At 43.3% G+C, this 21,690-nt stretch overlaps 1 pseudogene; it reads right to left on the reverse strand.

Annotated features, from left to right (window-relative positions):
• Positions 1 to 1,938: 1,938 nt before the first annotated feature.
• The window catches only part of LOC125883951 (selection and upkeep of intraepithelial T-cells protein 5-like), a 73,171-nt pseudogene continuing 53,419 nt past the window's right edge, over positions 1,939 to 21,690 (reverse strand).

Below are 21,690 nucleotides of genomic sequence, written 5' to 3' on the forward strand. Positions count from 1 at the left end.
ATGCAGACACTTTTTTATTAAAGTTTCTACTTTATGTCAGATTAAATGTGAGACAAAGACCACATACCTGTTGAATGCTGTGTGTCTCAGTCAACTCACCTGAGTGTGAGTGCGGCCAAAGTCTGTAAATCATTGATAAGCTCCCGACCCTTTACTGAGATAATTTTCATCAACAGCTCCATGTAGTTCATTGAGCAATAATAGTAATTGCTCCTTCCAAATGTTGTGCTGTGTATTGTTTTTTGTGTGCAAATGTCTGTTGCAGTTGAATGTTCGATCAGCAACATATTAAACACTAAACCACATTAAAACACCTTCTGAATAAGCACTTTCACAAAATGAAACTACTATTACTACTAATACTACTATTAGTATTACTAGTATTACTACTACTAATGATAATTATAATAATTATAATAATCACACAAATTGAAGAAGATTCAAACCAGATGTGACTGGTTGATGATACGCTTTCTAAAAATACATGTCAATAAATTAGGTTTAAGTTTCAGTTCCAGTGTAAACACAATTGCTATCTGTGAGTTAAGTTACACTCTGACTGTCTCAGTTTATGGACATCTGAACTTTGAGCTCAGTTGCCAGGTTACTGGTTATAAAATAATACACTGCAGTAAAAGAAGTTTATCAAGGCTGAAAGTTACTCATAAGGGCATGTGAGGTGTCACATTTACACTGCTTGTTTAAGACAGAAATTCACACTGTTATTCTGCCACGCTGTTCCTTATAAAAGGTACAATCAAGGACTGGTTGGACAGAGCTGTCTTTCCTTTAAGCATCCAGAGAAGGTAGTAAAAGCACTGAAGGCAGCAGGACGGGACCATGGATGGGATGGGTGTGATGTTTTGATATCGTGCAAGAGCTAGCAGCTAGCAGGAGTTAGCAGCTAATGCAAAAATGAACTACAGTAACCGAAAATGTCCACAAATTGAGGATACAATGGGGTTTGGGATCTCCTTACTCTCCAAGTAGAGATGCTAAATGGTGGTTATTGCCTTGTTATGTTATTGTTCACAAAGACAGAGATTCAGACAGGCAGGATCAGAAATCAGCGCTGAAGAGCCAAGTGTAACACCAAAGACAGTCTGGCAACTGACCCATGGAAGATGGCTGGTTATACACTACTGAGGCAATCAAGGAAATAGGAGGCAGGTGAGACAGTAGTCAAGTAGTACAGTGTTTGAAACCAGCTCCTTGCCAAAAGCTACTTTTCGAAAGCTGATCAGGGACACGTTTGCAATATGTGGCATGCACAAGGCCTGTGTGTCTCTATTTTAGACAATAGTGTGCTTCCAATGTGGGGACACCCTCTGCTGTTTCAGCATGACAATGTCAACATGCACAGTGTCAGGTCAATCAAGGAAAGATTTTCCCAGTTTTGTGCGGAGTCCTGAGCTCAACCCTGTCCAACGCCTTTGGGATGAAGTGGAAAACTGACTTATGCCAGACCTTGTCACACAACATCAGCACTGGACCTCATAATGGGAGAAAATTCCTGCGCGTCGGGGTTCTATTCCCCTGTCGGGAGTTATTTTCCCAGTATTCACCAGCTCATTATACATTATCCCTTACTTATACTGTGGATCATGCCAACCATGGCCAAATATTGGGCTCTGACATTGTTTGCTTGTTTGTTTCTGTTTGTTTGCTTTTTAACCAGTGTATGATAATGATTATTGTTGCTAGAGTTGAGCTGTTGAGCTTCAGTCTGTCACATATTCCCATATTTCAGGAGAGAATCAGGCGACATGTTATTTGTGTGTACTTTGTGATAATATAATGTGAACCTCACATTCAAAATGAGCTGTAAACTTGTGCGCCATAAAATATCCAGAGGTTCACTAAGACTTGTGATCAGATTTTTCACTTTCCACATCTGCAGGCACACAGTGAATATTGCTAATAATATATATTTTTTAATAATCTTTAATATATTTTTAATTTCAGTACAAGTATTTTAGCAAAACATCAAAAATGTACAAATGGCACTCCAAATAAAAAATGGTGTTTTTATTTATATTTTTATCTCAGAAAAAATATCATCAGATGTATTTCACTTTTCATGTCTTAATTATAGAGAAGAAGAAGGAGTAGGTAGTTCTAAACAGACAATGCAAATTTGATTACAAACTAAACAAAACATAGAAAAACAAAGATCTGTGAAGATCTAATATAAATATTCCATCCAGCAAACACACAAAATAAAAGTTCCTGGGTGACTCACACTTTGAGTCTGAGTTTTGTAACAATTATTTAAGGCTGTTTCCTTTCAGTAAAATATATAAACACTAACAATAAAACAAATAGCTAAAAATACAACAAAATATATATATATATATATATATATATATATATATATATATATATATATATATATATATATATATATATATATATAATGACATTTGAATCAATTTTCATGAAAAACATTTTGTTGATCCCAGATCAGGAAGCTATGTGATTTACTGTTTGCTAACCCTAACCACAATGAGGAGGCTATTGTGGTTAACAGGAGCAACAAGTTAAGATAAGAGGAAAAAAATCTTGGACAGCAGGCTAAATATCATCTGTCAGAGGTTATAAACTGAGTTGATGTTGAGTCTCTCCAGTGCTGCTGATGACAGTGATCTGCAGTTTGTCTGTAGGGCTCCAGGACTTCAGCTCTCTCCAGTCCAATTCAGTGGAAGTATGAGGGTGACAGTATTGATGACCTGAGGACCATATCTGTACGTATGCATCACAGAGCAAAGGTTACAGACACAGTCAACGAAAGAATAAAATAAATAATCAAGTATTATTATTATTATTATTATTATCAGTATTATTGTTATTATTGACACCAATAATTCCAGGGAAAGGTTATCCAGGTCAAACTACTCTGCCGGAGTCACACGTTTTAACAGCTCCAGCTCCAGCTCCAACTGGCAGTGATGGGAATACAAAACCCTGGTGGACACACTACTTTAAATCCTTTACCAGCACAATACATTAATGGGTCACCACAAATTACAAATTTAATTTACACTGAGTTTGAAAGACAGACTGAAGAAGTAAGAAACATAAAAAAGAAGTGACGACCGTGACATTTTCACCTGCTGCTGTCTGTTGTTTACTAACCTGTTGTCTGGCTTGTCTGAGACATTGACACATCGGAGACAAAAATAAATGAAACAATAAAAACACACACAAAGGCGTCCTTGTCTGCAGCAGAGCCGTGTGCACAGCTCTGGTCTACTTCAATGATAAAGCAGTCTGTTGCCTATTTTATCAGGCCTTCCTGTGTTTAAAAAACCTGCACACACACTCATTTTGGGGGGTATAAAAATACTCATACAGTGTTCATCCACACCAAAACAACATTACCTCATTGGATGTGTTTATAAGACGGATGTATTTGGCAATGAGTTGATGTCAGGCACAGTAACAGGTCCTGTGGGTGAGCTGGCTCCGTGCTGCACTGACACAGATTCATTTGTCTTTGGCTGAGAGGGAGACAACACACACTGTCATTTAAGGCTAATCAAGTGTGTGTGTGTGTGTGTGTGTGTGTGTGTGTGTGTGTGTGTGTTATTTGGTGCATTAAATTTGCTCTCATGTCTCCTTTTGGTTTCAGAACATCAATGATTTATGAAGATTTATAACAGACTGAGTTAAAAACACTGATAAATGAATAAACAATGCTTCAGGTAAATTATAACAATAATAATAACCTTAGTCGTCAGCTCCTTCTTTAAGGCCTCAACTTGTCTCTCAGCTGCCTCCCTTCTGATCCTCTCATCACTGAGCTTCTTCTGCCACTGAGAGGGAAGGAAAGAGAAAAGAGACATTTAGTTGTATTTAGCACTACTTTATTTACTGCACATAATATTCTGGTCTGAATGGAAACTAGTTTCTGATTGGCTGGAGCTCATTACATTTTAATGTGCACATAGTTTGGCTCAACTTTAACCTGTTTACTCTGAGCACACTGAGACTGTAAATATCTCAAGAAGTTCATCAGTAAAATATAATTTCATCATATTTTCTCTCACAGGACAATAAACAGGTTTACTGTTACACTCCCCTGTGTCACTTCATCCCAGTTTCAGTTATTTGGAGTCTCAGATTTGCTCTCATGTATTGTTTGATCTTCTTGGTTTCAGCAACAAATCAGTTTCATATGAACAAATAGGATTTGGGTGAAAAGATGTACCTCGATGTTTCTGTCAGCCAGTTCCTTCATGAGTCTCTCAACTTTCTCTACCTCCCGCTCACCATGCTGGAGCTGATGAGCAGAGATGAAGACAGACATGATTTAATAAAGTAAATGTTCACATCACATTAATATCTGAATGAATTCTGCTGGATGATGTGATAAGAATCTGTTCATGCACAGTTTGGCTCAGGTTTCATCTCCCTGAGTGGATTTATACTGGAAACACTAACACAGTTTTCATCTGCCACACCAAAAACACTCCAGACACTGATGCTTCTGCTTTACATTTACAAAATATGATACTGTGTCAAATATATGTTGATGACTGTGTGCTGTATGTAGCTGTTTACCATATTTACTACCTGCTGGGAGAATGTTACTGTGCTGTTAGTTCAGACTGAGCTGATGCTGATATACTGTATATTTACTGTTAGATTCTACTGTGGACTCTACTTTAATGGAGAAAGAGAAATCTGCTCTCACGAGGTCTGATATGAGTCTGTTATGAAACATGAATGGAAATATACTTTTCAGTGAATTTTTCCTCCTGTAATAAACATTTGAAAGGAGAACAGAGGTTGTTCAATTAGTGTGAATTAAAAGAAATATATTTAAAAAATTAGATTTCAGTTTTGAAGAGGCAACTGACTGTGTGTGTGTGTGTGTGTGTGTGTGTGTGTGTGTGTGTGTGTGTGTGTGTGTGTGTGTGTGTACATCTTTCTTCCATCTGTTGATTTCTGTATTCTTGTTCTTCAGTTGACGCTGTGCTTCCTTCAGGTCTCTCTCAGCTGCTTGTTTGTTTCTCTCCAGCTGACAGACAGACAGATGGATGTTGATTTAAATGTTTATAAATCATAATCAGACACAGATGCTCTAAACATTCAGCTGTTAGTTTCCCTTGTATTATAAGAAGTCTTTGAGCCTGGAGACTCTGGGCTCTTTAACAGCTGAAAGAAACACTGAAGTGTTTAGTACTACTTTTGAGCTAATGCTGTGTTTCAGTAATCACATTACCTTTGCTGTTAAACGTGGTTAAATACAATATATTTGAAATATATGTGAATGGTGTTGACTTTCAAACAACACAGCCTCCTTCATCCCAAAAGGTCTGTTTCGATTTCTATTATTGGAGTTTTATAACAGTCTGTTTGTGAGATATGTAACAGGAAGTTCCACCTCTAACTGACCCGTAACATAACATCACTGTGGATGATACAATACTCTCAATGACTTTTAAACAGTTAAAATAATGAAATATTTCTCATTTGATAAAATAGTAACATATGCTCATTCCTATATTTTGTAACCATTGTAGAGGAACAGCCCTTTCTGGACTTCCCTCAAACTAGTATTATTAATGAACAGACCAACGAGAGACCAGCGGAGGGTTACATGTTTAGGACTCAACCCCTGTACAACCCCCAGTCTTGACAAATGCTCCTTTTGGCCATCCTTATGCCAAAAAGAGGAAAAAAGTTCACTTGAGATCCCCCAAAGTTCCAGATGTCATCTTAAAAGTATCCACCCTGGGGGCAACTCACTTGATTAACACCCAGCTAGAGTCTTAAGACAATGCTTTCTAAGTACATCCCATGATGTCCCCTTACACCACCACAGGGAATCACACCATCTCATTCACAATGGGGTGAAGAGGAGACTGAACAGATGTTAATACCAAGTACCAGTGAAATTATACATTTGTTTCCTTTTTGCTTTCTTTTCCATGTTCTAAACTTGTAAATGTGCATAATCCATGTTTGTTCTCTGAATGATATTTTCCTTTAATCCTGTAAAACAAAAGATTAATGAGTTGCAAATTCATTTTCTTTTAATCCCTCATTTAACATGGAGCCACACTGCCATCTTGTGGCGGAGTGAAGAAGAGTTCCATATTATATTTAGAATTAAGATATAGTTTGGGGTTTATTAATCAACTTGTTGTCACGAATATGTGCTTCTTCATTTTTTTTTTGCAACTATAGGTTAGTCTACGGTGTGTGTATTTGAATCAGTTTATACATGCACTTTGCTGATACACGCGGTATAATAATTGTATTCATTTTAATTGGATGTTAAGAACCGATTTTGACCATAATGAGAAGAGTATGTGTTTATCGCACGTAACATGTCAAAGTATATGATCTCGTATAATAAAAAGCATTAAGTTTCCTTTAAAATAAAGTAATAAGCCTATTTTACAACTAAGAGACCGCCTTATCAGATCCGCCCACTTTGGCCGGATAAAAACAAGTGGGCTCGGCACATTTCTCTCTTCTCCTCTTCCTTATTTTTTTCTCTTCTCTTCTCACTCTCGCTCTTCTCTACTCTTCTTTTTCTTTCTTTTGTCTCTCTTGTTCTTACATTTTTCTTACGCTCGTATACACAGTTCCTGCGTAACTTTTTATTTTCTTACGATCAGAGTTATTTTAAACTTTTAAATTTTGCTTATCCAGTTTTTCTTTTATCTCGAGCGCCTTCAGTAACATTATACCTGAAGTGAGGAAGCCAGACGACTTCAACATTTTTATGTGTGTTTGTAATAACTTTCATAGCAATATCCAACGGCCAATGAGTTTGTTGTCAACTTTATTATAAGCGAGTAATCATAACAGAGTAGACAAGAGCCTGTTCGACCGGCCTCTTCGCCCCAGATTCATCAGAGCCAGCGGCTGCCAGCCACTTGTCACAGTGGTTCTTGTGCCAAACCCAGAGACTTTCCGCAGTGTAAGGAAACCAACGTTGGGGCCACCTACAGGACGTCCCAGGCTCAACTGCTCCCCCCACCAGTGTGCCAGCCAGTTTCATTCTGCTGGAAAGTCTGGGAATTGCAAAGCGACAGTTTGCGTCCCCAGGAGAAACGTCTGCATGATTCGCTGCTAAGAAAGGAGGCAAAGAATTTCCCTCAGGGTGAAGCCGCTGGGCAGTGGTAAGAGCTGATGCTGAATAGGAGATTTAATTATCTTAATCTTAATTTAGGATTCCTTAGATAAATGGTTTTGCACATCCCTGCGTTCCCAATTTAACATACTCTCCACTATTGCCAAATGAAATAACTGACACAAGTGTTACTTCTTGTTTTAATCCATTTATATATACTGTTGATTTTGTGTTACTTCATATCATTATCATTTGCTATTCATTTATTCAGTTGTTACACATTTAGCTTAAATAAATCTTCATTTATCGCCAAGTCGTTGTCTGTGTATATTTCTTTTGAGCAGGAACTAAGATCCCTGTGTAGAGAATTCATAACCCAGATACTGAGATTGATTCATTACTGATAAGTGTGCTGACGGATTAATAATTGATTTACTGAGTTATTAATTTGGTTAGTCGCTTCCCACATTAAGAGGGTGGTGCCACAAACTTTATTACGAGTGCAAACATTCTCAAAAAGGTATTGCTCCTACACCGTCATTAAGTGTACAGTCCAGTGAGTGAACAGAATTCTCAACACTTCAATACTTTCTTTAGACTTTAAGGTCAGAATAAAATAAATATCCAAAGTTTTACAACAGTGGACGTCTGTGATCCCAAATAATGAGGGAGTAAAGTCAAAGGCAACAAACCCAGTAGCTTTAACTTAATTTACAATCTGAATATTTTGACTCTTTTTGTGTGTTTTTTTTTAATTTTATTTCACATTTAAAATAAAAATAAAACAGCGCTCGTGAGATTTATAATGAAAACCAAACAAATACGTGGAGACAAAAATCAATATCAATAAAAGCTGAACCTCTTTTTGCAGCTGCTGCCGCTCGTTTGTGATCGTCTGTTTCTCCTCCTTGAGCTTCTTGACATCAGCTAATAGCTGATCTATCTGAGAGGAGAGAGAAGATAAAGACAGAAGATGAGTGAACTGTTCTCTTATTAAAGTGTAACATGACAGGAAGGCATTTCATGGTCTGACTTGTTCAGCATTTTAATTAAAGTCTAATGAGAGATGAACTCTTCATGTTAAAGACCCCAGCAGGTTTCTAGTTGGACCTTGAGATGAAACAAAATAAAATAGGGAAATATCTGTCTCTTTAGACAACTTTAAATGCTCCACTGTGTTCACCTGCTGGACTCTGACAGTAGTATAAGGGGACCAGCTTTGCGCGTGCATGTGAAATGCGCGTGCACGTGAGACGTGCGTGCGTGCGTGCACGTGAACCCCCCACACCGCCCCTCCCCACCCCACCCCACCCCCTTCCGGTTCTTCCACACACACCGTCATATGAAATCCAGCTCTCATTGGTTAAACATAGCGCCTCCTTCTGGGGGGCTGGTTTCCAATGAAACCCTAACTATTGGCTAATCAAAAAGCCCCTCCCGTCATATGAAATCCAGCTCTCATTGGTTAAACATAGCGCCTCCTTCTGGGGGGCTGGTTTCCAATGAAACCCTAACTATTGGCTAATCAAAAGCCCCTCCATGCGCCCCTGCACCGGAAAAAATGTCGACAGGTGTTGATTCGTCACCTCGCGGAAAAGTAGCGACAAGTGTTGATTCAACACCTCACCTAGCCCAGACCACTGCGCATGGCGCCGGGATGTCGAGATCAGAGGAATTAAGAATGCGGATGTTTTACAACGACCCCTGCTGTGCAGCATCTGTTCGGTGTAATAAATGTTCAGACATGTCCGGGCAAAACACGAGAAGAAAGTACAGTAGCCAATCATACAGCAAGGCTAGACCAACAACCAATCAGGGTTTTATGTGTGTCGTGTTTGTTTTATTGTTTTACCCAAATGTATAAAAATCCCAGTGAAACAAGCAGAGGATCTTTTTAAAAAAAGTCTAGGTTGCGTGAAACACAGCGGACCCTTTTCTACAGCTTTTACTGCGGACAATGGCCTCAATTAAGCGTGCCTAAACTATATTGGATACATTGCTCTCTAGATACTTAATTTTTCTCAGAAAAAACATTCTAAAAACAACAACTACAAAAAAAAAAAAAAAAAGTATTTCTCATTAGGTACAGCTGCTGACGATTCCGGAGTTGAAAACCGTGCCCCTGCACCCCGCTGCAGCAGCCGTAAGTTAACATATCATTTTAATAGTGTGCGTGCTTGTGTGTGATTACTTATTTTCATTATTACTGTTATTAAATTCTAAATCTAACGAATGTATTTTCGTTTTAAATCTTGATCTAATGAATGTATTTTATTATTATTATTTTAAAGAGTGTGTTACTAAGCTAAATAAATGGTATTACTTTCCAGCTGCAGCACAAAGACGCTCACTTTCGTTGAAAAGGCGCAGAACAGACCCTCCAGCCGCTGCTGCTAGAGATTTTATACCGTAAGACTGTTTTATTTTTATATTTTATTTATCATTAATGGGGGAATGCTTGCGGCATCATTGCAAACATCTGTTTTACCTCCTCTTTCTCCACAGTGCACAGCGCAGGCCACTGAGACCCCTCAATCAGTTTTCTAGCGGGTTTAACACGTAAGACACAATGTTTTAACGCTACTTTATATGAATATTATGTTAATATGTGTCGGATACAGAATACTGCTAACATATCGTTTTGTTTGTTGTTGTTTTTTCCATAACAGTGCCTGGGCGATTCACCAGGACTACCCGGCTGAAAATTTCCAGAGGTTACACCGTCAGGACAAGGATTTCTCACGTAAGACACGTCGTTATTTAATAATAATAATAATAATACTAATAATAATAATAATAGCAGCCTAATAATGATAATAATATTAATAATGTTGTATTTTTTTAATAAACAGTGCTCAACCGCCTGAGCTGGCGGCCACGCAAGAAACAAGCGCGCGGTAGCTGCGTTACTGGTTGTCCAGGGATTATCTGCGGGTGAAGCGGGAGCGCACTAGGATCGGGCGGTGTAGAATCGGCTCCAACGGCTGTTGAGGAGTGCTTCAACGGCACATTCGAGGAGGTCGGGAGTCTGTGAACTCGTTTCCTAACGGTCGAGAGGAAGTCGGCGGAACAGCGGACGCCCAGCAGCGTGAGAGGGCATCGATCAGTGAGGAACACGGGCCATCTCCTCCTCCTCCTCCTCCTCCACCGGCGGCTATTTAACGTGGGAATATCTACAGAGGCTTTGTGGAGTCAGCAGGAGTCGCTCTCCCCACCACAGAACACCAGCCTACAGCATCAGCACAGTAAGCAAAGATCTATTTTCTCTGAGTACACCTGTGAAGGCTGGCGTTGCTGATACTGGTGCTGCTTCTGCTCCCATAGCGGGAGAGGTGTGTGTGTGGGAATCTCCCACAATCCCCACATTATTAAGAGGTGCTGACTATATTCCAGATTTTGATGATCTGTTAGACAGTACTGGTGATTACAGACACAGTAACTTACCCGACTTACTGACATTATCACCTATACCCGCTTCATATCCTCCTCCCAGTGTTTTTGCTGACGTTGTTGTTGAAAACGGTGAGGAGGAGAGCATAGCATTTATTGATGCACATCCAGGCCAGGCCTCCAGCCCGCCTCAGCCTATCCCTTTTCCCTGCCTCCTCCAGTAGGTGTTGTTGTTGATGTTGATGAGAGTGTAGTGTTTGTTGATGCGTATCCAAGCCATCCCTCCAGCCCTCCCGGCCTATCACTCACCCCTGTCTCATCCAGTAGGTGTAGGTGTAGTTGTTGATGCTGATGTTGAGAGTGTATTGAGCCATACGTCCCGCCCTCCACCCAGCAGCTGCCTACCCGTCCTCAGCCTATTACCGACCCTGTCTCACCCTCTGATTCTCCCACCCCAGTGGCTGTTCTAGCAAGAGAGAACGCATTGCTCAAAATCAGGTGCAGGCATCAGGCTAGGCTAATCAGGCGCGAACAGCGTCAGAAAAGATTTGCGAGACGCGATACCTCCTCCTGGCAAGCGGCAGCGAAACCTGATTAGGAGCACTAAAACTAACGAGCGACGCTACAGAGCCCTTAATACACAGGTACATTTGCTTAAACAGAGCGTCGGCACCTTAATTGAATTACAGCACACAATCACAACATCAATAAATAACCTAGTAGACGCACTGTATAGAAAAACAGGAGCACATTGTTAAGTAAACGTAGATAATGGCACCACCGAGGAAAATGTTAAAAACGAATGAGCACCCAGGTCGGGATGGTCGTTATGACACAGATAATGAAAGCACACATTTTACTGATAATGTCGATTCGTCCCAGTGCACTACAGAGGCGGCGTGCTTTGACAGGTACAGTTAGGGAACGTTTTAACACACCCTCTGGACCAGATGTACTGGCTAGCCACAGCAGTGTTATGCGCTGGTCCAGATACATTATAAAAGAATGCGGGGATAGAGAAGAGAACAGCACTGTTTTTAAGAGACAGAATTTTATGCCCATCATCATCAGCGTCATCACCATCACTCGCTTGCGGTTCAGGTTCTGGTGTTGCTGCTACTCCGCTACATCTAATGCTGATGTTATTGTAGAAATCGGTGTTAATAATAACAACAGTGACAACGATAATATAGCATCACCATGCCGCTGCTGTCAGTTCTGGGACTGTGAGTGTCTCTCGTGTGAATGTGTGCGTGATAATGGAGCCTCTGCTGAGCATGCTGCTATCAGTTCTGGGGCCGTGAGTGTCTCTGGTGTGAATGTGTGTGATCGCGGGGTCTCTGCTGAGCATGCTGCTATCAGTTCTGGGACCGTGAGTGTCTCTGGTGTGAATGTGAGTGATCGCGGGGTCTGTGCTGAGCATGCTGCTATCAGTTCTGGGGCCGTGAGTGTCTCTGGTGTGAATGTGAGTGATCGCTGATCTGCTGAGCATGCTGCTATCAGTTCTGGGACCGTGAGTGTCTCTGGTGTGAATGTGAGTGATCGCGGGGTCTCTGCTGAGCATGCTGCTATCAGTTCTGGGACCGTGAGTGTCTCTGGTGTGAATGTGTGTGATCGCGGGGTCTCTGCTGAGCATGCTGCTATCAGTTCTGGGACCGTGAGTGTCTCTGGTGTGAATGTGAGTGATCGCTGTAACATGCTGCTGTCGGGATAACATCACCCAGGCAATTGACGGTGTTAGAGAGAGGTTGTCATGCGTGATTGGTGCAGCCTTAGAGGACTCTCCTGCAGGTAGTGTATTAAATGTGGTTTTGAGAGGACCATCTCTAGCCAGCGATGTGCAGGCTGTTTTAAGCTCTGACAACGCATATAACGCTGACGAGTTTTGGAGGTGGTCTCTCAAGTTGTGCAGAGTAATGACACGTCGCTGACAGATGATGATCTGAGTTTGTTGTGACCGTGGCACGGGTAGTAGTGGTGGTGGTTCTAGACTGAGGCTAGGAAGCGTCCCTTATGATGAAATTTTATCTAAGAAGGAAGGCACCTGTATAACCCTGAAAACGACGTGTCTCAGAACAGTCTTTGTTTCTCTCTTTGTCTCGCCCATTTTGTTAATGAAAGCTTGTCTGCCACTGATAAAATGCAGTATGCTAAACAACTGCATAGCGCTGTAGGATTTGATGAAACCCACAAGGTGTCGCTCTCTGATATCACAAAATTTGAACATCACTTAAACATAAAAATCGTAGTATTCCACCATGGTTCAGGGCGTAAACACCTGCAGTGTTACAAAACCCATGACGCTGTACACGCCAGCACTGTGTGGATGTACCTGCACAATGACCATTATTACCTGATTGTAAATAAAACCGGTTTCTTTGGCGGGACCTATGTGTGTGACTACTGTTACGGTTCATACACAGAACCGTTTAAGCACGTTTGTAAATACCTCTGCAATGTTTGTTATACACAGTGTCACATGCACACAGGGGCCACTGTAAAATGTACAGGGTGTAAACGAATCTGCAAGTCCAGACACTGCTATAATCAGCATAAACACCCTCACTCTAAACACGACGCAGCGCCGTGTGACAAAGTGAAATATTGTGAAGAGTGTGGTAAAACCTACAATGCGGCAAGAACGCAGCATAAATGCAAGCCACCAAAGTGTACACACTGCGGCGAGGCCCTAAATGAGAGCGATGCTGTACACCAATGTTTTATCCAGCCGCTGAAAAAACAAAACCACACACAAAATACATATTTTTTGATTTTGAGACACGTTATCACGAGGGCAAGCACGAAGCAAACTTTGTGTGTGCTATGGACACAGAGGGAAACAAATTTTGTTTCAACACCCTGAAATGCGTTGACACGTTTGTTAAACGGTACCGGCAGCCAAAATATAAGGGGTACACATTTATTGCACACAACGCCTCTGGGTTTGATAATTACATACTGCTGGAATATTTTGTGCAACAGGATCCCTCCCACAGTAACCATGCGTGGCAGTAGGGTCATCCTGATGTATGACAAGCGTTCAGCAACGCTGGATCGATTCTTTCAGCTTTCTACCCATGCGTTTATCCAGGACACCGGCTGCCATGGGTTTTGAGGACATGGAGAAGGGGTATTTTCCGCACAAGTTCAACACCAGGCGACGAGTACTATGTGGGAAATACCCGACCCCTCTTATTACGGGTACAACACCATGTCTGACAGTGACAAGCATAGGTTCATGATCTGGTATGACACCGTCCGTGAAAACCTTTGATTTCCAGACAGAAATTCGCCACTACTGTGTTAATGATGTAGAAGTGCTTGCAAGGCCTGTCTAATTTATCGTGAGACATTTATCAGGTGCACAGACCTCGACCCGTTCGCGTTCACGACACTGGCGTCGAGTTGCATGGGCGTTTTCAAAACGCGTTTTCTACCCAAAGACACCCTTGCCCTCACGTATGAAGGCGCATACACACGGCAGAATAAAACCTATTCTGAGGTGTCTATGCAATGGCTGGAATACGTGGCCAGGGTAGAAGGCTCCGAGATTAGACACGCTTTGAACCACGGTGAGCAACAATTTGGGCAGTTTTTTGTGGATGGGTATAACAGGGCCACAAACACATGCTACGAGTTTGCGGGATGCTTTTTTCACGGATGTGTCAAGTGTTGCGTCAGACCGAAGTGAATCCTGTCACCAAAAACCCTATGGCAGTCTGTACCACTCATTCTGTGAAAAATATCAGCGTTGAAAAGTGTGCATGGTCTGCGTGTGGTGGTGATGTGGGAATGTGAGTGGGAGGCTAAACGTTCAGACCCATCTGTTCAGGCGCACCTCAACACTTACAGGCTCAAAGAACGCCTCGACCCACGACAAGCCCTTTTTGGAGGGCGTACAAACGCCATCAAGATGTACCACAAGGCTGATAACGCAGATGAGAAAATCAGATACTACGATTTCACAAGCCTGTATCCTACTGTACAGTCAAAAAACACAATACCCGGTTGGACACCCTCAAATTATCCACCGAGATTTTGGTCGTAGAAAACTATTTCGGGTTTGTAAAGTGTACGTGCTTCCTCCCAGAGGTCTGTACCACCCCGTACTGCCCTACAGGTGTCACAAAGGCTCATGTTTCCGTTGTGTGGCAGGTGTGCTGCGGAGTTAAACCAGACCAGTGTCTGTGCGCATACTGGCGCGGCGACAGCTGTCAGGTGTGTGGGTCTCGTTTGAACTTCAGAAAGCTGTCGAGAAGGGTACCTGATTGTCTGCATTGATGAAGTGTGGCATTTCCCAAACAAGACAGACACCTTGTTCAAGGAATATGTCAGAGGCGTTTTTGAAGTGTAAGCAGGGCGTCAGGCTACCCCGGGCATGTCATTACTCCTGCAGAGAAAGCCCAGTACATACGTGACTACCATGAAAAGGAGGGGATTTTACTCGATGCTGACAAAATCTGTGTCAACAAGGCGGTCAGGAATTGTAACAAGCTTCTCCTGAACTCATTGTGGGGCAGATTTTTCAGCATGCGGATAACATGCCCTCCTGCGAGTTAATACAGAACCGGAGAGATTCACGCGGCTCATGTTCAGCGACCATTATGGCGTGCGTCAGTTTGGGTTTATATCGATGACTGGCCATTGTCAGTGGTGTCACGCTGCATGGTAAGGCTGTCCGTGAATGATGTAGATGTGCATAGGGGCTATGACCACACGCCTATGCAGGCTGATGCTGTATGACTTGTTGGACCTGCACGTGTGCTGTTGGACGGACAGCGTCATTTTCACGTCGGCCCAGGTGATGGGATTTCACCCCTCTGAGGAACCAATGCACCTGGGCGGACGGCAGCGAGATCAATGGCGGCTATCCGTGTCACCCAGTACAGCACTGCGCTCCTGCAGCCTGTCCAACAAGTCATACAGCATCAGCCTAGCATAGGCGGTGGTCATAGCCCCTATGAACACATTCACATCATTCACTCTGGGCGCTTACCATCTGCGTGACACCACTGGACAATGGGCGTGCGAATATAAGCCCAAACTGGCGCGTCATAATGGTCGCTGAACGAGCTGCGTGAATCTCTCCGGTTCTGTAATTAACTTCGCAGGAGGGCATGTTACTCCGCATGCTGAATCTGCCCACAATGAGTTCAGGAGAAGCTTGTTACAATTCCTGACTGCCTTGTTGACACAGATTTTGTCAGCATCGAGTAAAATCCCCTCCTTTTCATGGTAGTCACACGTATGTACTGGGCTTTCTCTGCAGGAGTAATGACATGCCAGGGGTAGCCTGGCGCCTCCTGCACACACTTCAAAAGCGTCTTGACATATTCGCTGAACAAGGTGTCTGTCTTGTTTGAGGAAATGCCACACTTCATCAATGCAGACAATCAGGTACCCCTTCTCGACAGCTTTCTGAAGTTCAAGCGAGACCCACACACCTGGCCAGCTTGCTCGGCGTCAGTATGCGCACAGACACTGGTCTGGTTTAACTCCGCACACACCTGCCACTGGAAACATGAGCCTTTTGCGACACCTGTAGGGCAGTGCGGGGTGGTACAGACCTCTGGGAGGAAGCGTACACTTTACAAACCGAAATAGTTTTCTACCGGACCAAAATCTCGGTGGATAATTTGAGGTGTCAACCAGTATTGTTTTTGACTGTACAGTAGGATACAGGCTTGTGAAATCGTAGTATCTGATTTTCTCATCTGCGTTATCAGCCTTGTGGTACATCTTGATGGCGTTTGTCGCCCTCCAAAAAGGGCTTGTATGGAGTGGCGTTCTTTGAGCCTGCAAGTGTTGAGAGTGCGCCTGAACAGATGGGTCCTGAGCGTTTTAGCGCCCTCCCACTCACATTCCCACATCACCACCACTGCGCAGACCATGCACACTTTTCAACGCTGATATTTTTCACAGAATGAGTGGTACAGACTGCCATAGGGTTTTTGGTGACAGGATTCACTTCGCGGTCTGGGCGCAACACTTGACACATCGTGAAAAAGCATCCCAAACTTCGTAGCATGTGTTTGTGGCCCTGTTATACCATCCACAAAAAACTGCCCAGTTGTTGCTCACCGTGGTTCAAAGCGTGTCTAATCTCAGGCCTTCTACCTGGCCACATATTCCAGCCACTGCATGAACACCTCAGAATAGGTTTTATTCTGCCGTGTGTATCTTCATGCGTGAGGGCAAGGGTGTCTTTGGGTAAGCAGCGTTTTGGCAGCCCCATGCAACTCGACGCCAGTGTCGTGAGCCTTGAGCGAGGTCGAGGTCTGTGCACCCTGATAAATGTCTCACGATAAATTAGACAGGCCTTGCGAAGCACTTTACCATCATTAACACAGTAGTGGCGGAATTTCTGTCTGGAAATCAAAGGTTTTCTCCGGGCGGTGTCATGCAGATCATGAACCTATGCTTGTCGCTGTCAGACTGTTCTACCCGTAATAAGAGGGTGTATTTCCCACATAGTACTCGTTCGCCCTGGTGTTGAACTTGTCGCGGAAAATACCCCTTCTCCATGTCCTCAAAACATGGCAGCGGTGTCCTGGATAAGCGCATGGGTAGGGCTGAAAGAATCGATCCAGCGTTGCTGGAACGCCTTGTCATACATCAGGATGACCTACTGCCACGCATGGTTACTGTGGGAGGATCCCTGTTGCACAAATATTCAGCAGTATGTAATTAACAAACCCCGACGCGTTGTGTGCAATAACTGGGTACCCCTTCAATGTTGGCGGCCGGTACCGTTTACCAACCGAGTCCACGCATTTCAGGGTGTTGAAACAAAATTTGGTTCCCTCTGTGTCCATAGCACACACAAAGTTTGCTTCGTGCTTGCCCTCGTGATAACGTGTCTCAAAATCAAAAAATATGTATTTTTGTGTGTGGGTTTTGTTTTTCAGCGGCTGGATAAAACATTGGTGTACTCGCTCTCATTTAGAGAGCCTCGCCGCAGTGTGTACACTTTGGTGGCTTGCATTTATGCTGCGTTCTTACGCGTGTAGGTTTTACCACACTCTTCACAATATTTCACTTTGTCTGCACGCGCGCTGCGTCATGTTTAGAGTATGCTGATTATAGCAGTGTCTGGACTTGCAGATTCGTTTACACCCTGTACATTTTACAGTGGCCTGTGTGCATGTGACACTGTGTATAACAAACATTGCAGAGGTATTTACAAGCGTGTAGCGGTTCTGTGTATGAACGTAACAGTGATCACACACATAGGTCCCGCCAAAGAAACCGGTTTTTATTTACAATCAGGTAATAATGGTCATTGTGCAGGTACATCCACACAGTGCTGGCGTGTACAGCGTCATGGGTTTTGTAACACTGTAGTGTTTCGCCTGAACCATGGTGGAATACTACGATTTTTATGTTTAAGTGATGTTCAAATTTTGTGATATCAGAGGCGACACCTTGTAGGTTTCATCAAATCCTACAGCGCTATGCAGTTGTTTGCATACTGCATTTTATCAGTGGCAGACAAGCTTTCATTAACAAAATGGCGAGACAAAGAGAGAAACAAAGACTGTTCTGAGACCCGTCGTTTTCAGGTTATACAGGTGCCTTCCCTTCTTAGATAAAATTTCATCATAAGGGCGCTTCCTAGCCTCAGTCTAGAACCACCACCACTACTACCCGTGCCACGGTCACAGCAAACTCAGATCATCATCTGTCAGCGGCGTGTCATTACTCTGCACAACTTGAGAGACCACCTCCAAAAACTCGTCAGCGTTATATGCGTTGTCAGAGCTTAAAACAGCTTGCACATCGCTGGCTAGAGATGGTCCTCTCAAAACCACATTTAATACACTACCTGCAGGAGAGTCCTCTAAAAGGCTGCACCAATCACGCATGACAACCTCTCTCTAACACCGTCAATTGCCAGATGATGTTATCATCGATAACGGCGTCTGAAGAAATCGACCACTCTGGCCGAAGCCGTCGGCAACGATCTGGGTGATGTCACAGACGCATAACTGCGCACGCCTGTACTGAGGAAGATGGAACAGCAGGTGTTCGCTTCTGCGGTTTCCTAGCCGTGTTGACGAACCATGGGAAATTACTCACAGAGACCATTTTAACGGCAGCTTTGTTCAGCTGATCGCTCACCTTCACGCCGGAAGTTTACTCGCGACTTCAAAGGCTGGGCAACGGCATGCTCAGCGAAGAAGACGTCGATCATTCACACCACCGGAAGTTGCTCGCGATCCCAAGCGATAACGGCGTATCGGCAGAAAAACGCGATCACACATTCACGATGCGTCACGAAGACTGATAACCGGCACCCGTATTTCGCGAGGGACCCGCGATCTACGCTACATTCACACCAGAAGACTGATGGTCAGAACGATAACGGCAACTCCAACAGAAGACACCAGCGATCACCACATTCACACCGAAGTTGTCTCGCGGTCACGGCATGCTGATGGCATCAACTTTCATTCACGATTATTAACACCGATTTCTACAATAACATCAGCATTAGATGTAGCGGGAGTAGCAGCAACACCAGAACCTGAACCGCAAGCGAGTGATGGTGATGACGCTGATGATGATGGGCATAAAATTCTGTCTCTTAAAAACAGTGCTGTTCTCTTCTCTATCCCCATTCTTTTATAATGTATCTGGACCAGCGCATAACACTGCTGTGGCTAGCCAGTACATCTGGTCCAGAGGGTGTGTTAAAACGTTCCCTAACTGTACCTGTCAAAGCACGCCGCCTCTGTAGTGCACTGGGACGAATCGACATTATCAGTAAAATGTGTGCTTTCGTCATCTGTGTCATAACGACCATCCCGACCTGGGTGCTCATTCGTTTTAACATTTTCCTCGGTGGTGCCATTATCTCGTTTACTTAACAATGTGCTCCTGTTTTTCTATACAGTGCGTCTACTAGGTTATTTATTGATGTTGTGATTGTGTGCTGTAATTCAATTAAGGTGCCGACGCTCTGTTTAAGCAAATGTACCTGTGTATTAAGGGCTCTGTAGCGTCGCTCGTTAGTTTTAGTGCTCCTAATCAGGTTTCGCCGCTCGCTTGCCAGGAGGAGGTATCGCGTCTCGGCAAATCTTTTCTGACGCTGTTCGCGCCTGATTAGCCTAGCCTGATGCCTGCACCTGGTTTTGAGCAATGCGTTCTCTCTTGCTAGAACAGCCACTGGGGTGGGAGAATCAGAGGTGAGACAGGGTCGGTAATAGGCTGAGGAGGGTAGGCGGCTGCTGGGTGGAGGCGGGGACGTATGGCTCAATACACTCTCAACATCAGCATCAACAACTACACCTACACCTACTGGATGAGACAGGGGTGAGGATAGGCCGGGAGGGCTGGAGGGATGGCTTGGATACGCATCAACAAACACTACACTCTCATCAACATCAACAACAACACCTACTGGAGGAGGCAGGGAAAGGGATAGGCTGAGGCGGGCTGGAGGCCTGGCCTGGATGTGCATCAATAAATGCTATGCTCTCCTCCTCACCGTTTTCAACAACAACGTCAGCAAAAACACTGGGAGGAGGATATGAAGCGGGTATAGGTGATAATGTCAGTAAGTCGGGTAAGTTACTGTGTCTGTAATCACCAGTACTGTCTAACAGATCATCAAAATCTGGAATATAGTCAGCACCTCTTAATAATGTGGGGATTGTGGGGAGATTCCCCACACACACCTCTCCCCGCTGCGGGAGCAGCAGCACCAGTATCAGCAACGCCAGCCTTCACAGGTGTACTCGTAGAAAATAGATCTTTGCTTACTTCGTGCTGATGCTGTAGGCTGGTGTTCTGTGGTGGGGAGAGCGACTCCTGCTGACTCCACAAAGCCTCTGTAGATATTCCCACGTTAAATAGCCGCCGGTGCGGAGGAGGAGGAGGAGGAGATGGCCCGTGTTCCTCACTGATCGATGCCCTCTCACGCTGCTGGGCGTCCGCTGTTCCGCCGACTTCCTCTCGACCGTTAGGAAACGAGTTCACAGACTCCCCGACCTCCTCGAATGTGCCGTTGAAGCACTCCTCAACAGCCGTTGGAGCCGATTCTACACCGCCCGATCCTAGTGCGCTCCCCGCTTCACCCGCAGATAATCCCTGGACAACCAGTAACGCAGCTACCGCGGCGCTTGTTTCTTGCGTGGCCGTCAGCTCAGGCGGTTGAGCACTGTTTATTAAAAAAAATACAACATTAACGTTATCATTATTATTATTATTATTATTATTATTATTATTATTATTATTATTATTATTATTATTAAATAACGACGTGTCTTACGTGAGAAATCCTTGTCCTGACGGTGTAACCCTCTGGAAATTTTCAGCCGGGTAGTCCTGGTGAATCGCCCAGGCACTGTTATGGAAAAAAACAAAAAACAAACAAACCGATATGTTAGCAGTATTCTGTATCCGACACATATTAACATAATATTCATATAAAGTAGCGTTAAAACATTGTGTCTTACGTGTTAAACCCGCTAGAAAACTGATTGAGGGGTCTCAGTGGCCTGCGCTGTGCACTGTGGAGAAAGAGGAGGTAAAACAGATGTTTGCAATGATGCATAAGCATTCCCCATTAATGATAAATAAAATATAAAAATAAAACAGTCTTACGGTATAAAATCTCTAGCAGCAGCAGGCTGGAGGGTCTGTTCTGCGCCTTTTCAACGAAAGTGGCGTCTTTGTGCTGCAGCTGGAAAGTAATACCATTTATTTAGCTTAGTAACACACTCTTTAAAATAATAATAATAAAATACATTCATTAGATCAAGATTTAAAACGAAAATACATTCGTTAGATTTAGAATTTAATAACAGTAATAATGAAAATAAGTAATCACACACAAGCACGCACACTACGAAATGATATGTTAACTTACGGCTGCTGCAGCGAGGTGCAGAACACGGTTTTCAACTCCGAATCGTCAGCAGCTGTACCTAATGAGAAATACTTTTTTTTTTTGTAGTTGTTGTTTTAGAATGTTTTCTGAGAAAAATTAAGTATCTAGAGAGCAATGTATCCAATATAGTTTAGGCACGCTTACCGTTAATTGAGGCCATTGTCCGCAGTAAAAGCTGTAGAAAAGGGTCCGCTGTGTTTCACGCAACCTAGACTTTTTTTTTTTAAAAAAGATCCTCTGCTTGTTTCACTGGGATTTTTATACATTTGGGTAAAACAATAAAACAAACACGACACACATCAAAAAACCCTGATTG

Source organism: Epinephelus fuscoguttatus, linkage group LG23, assembly GCF_011397635.1.
Source record: "Epinephelus fuscoguttatus linkage group LG23, E.fuscoguttatus.final_Chr_v1".
Lineage (NCBI taxonomy): Eukaryota > Metazoa > Chordata > Actinopteri > Perciformes > Serranidae > Epinephelus > Epinephelus fuscoguttatus.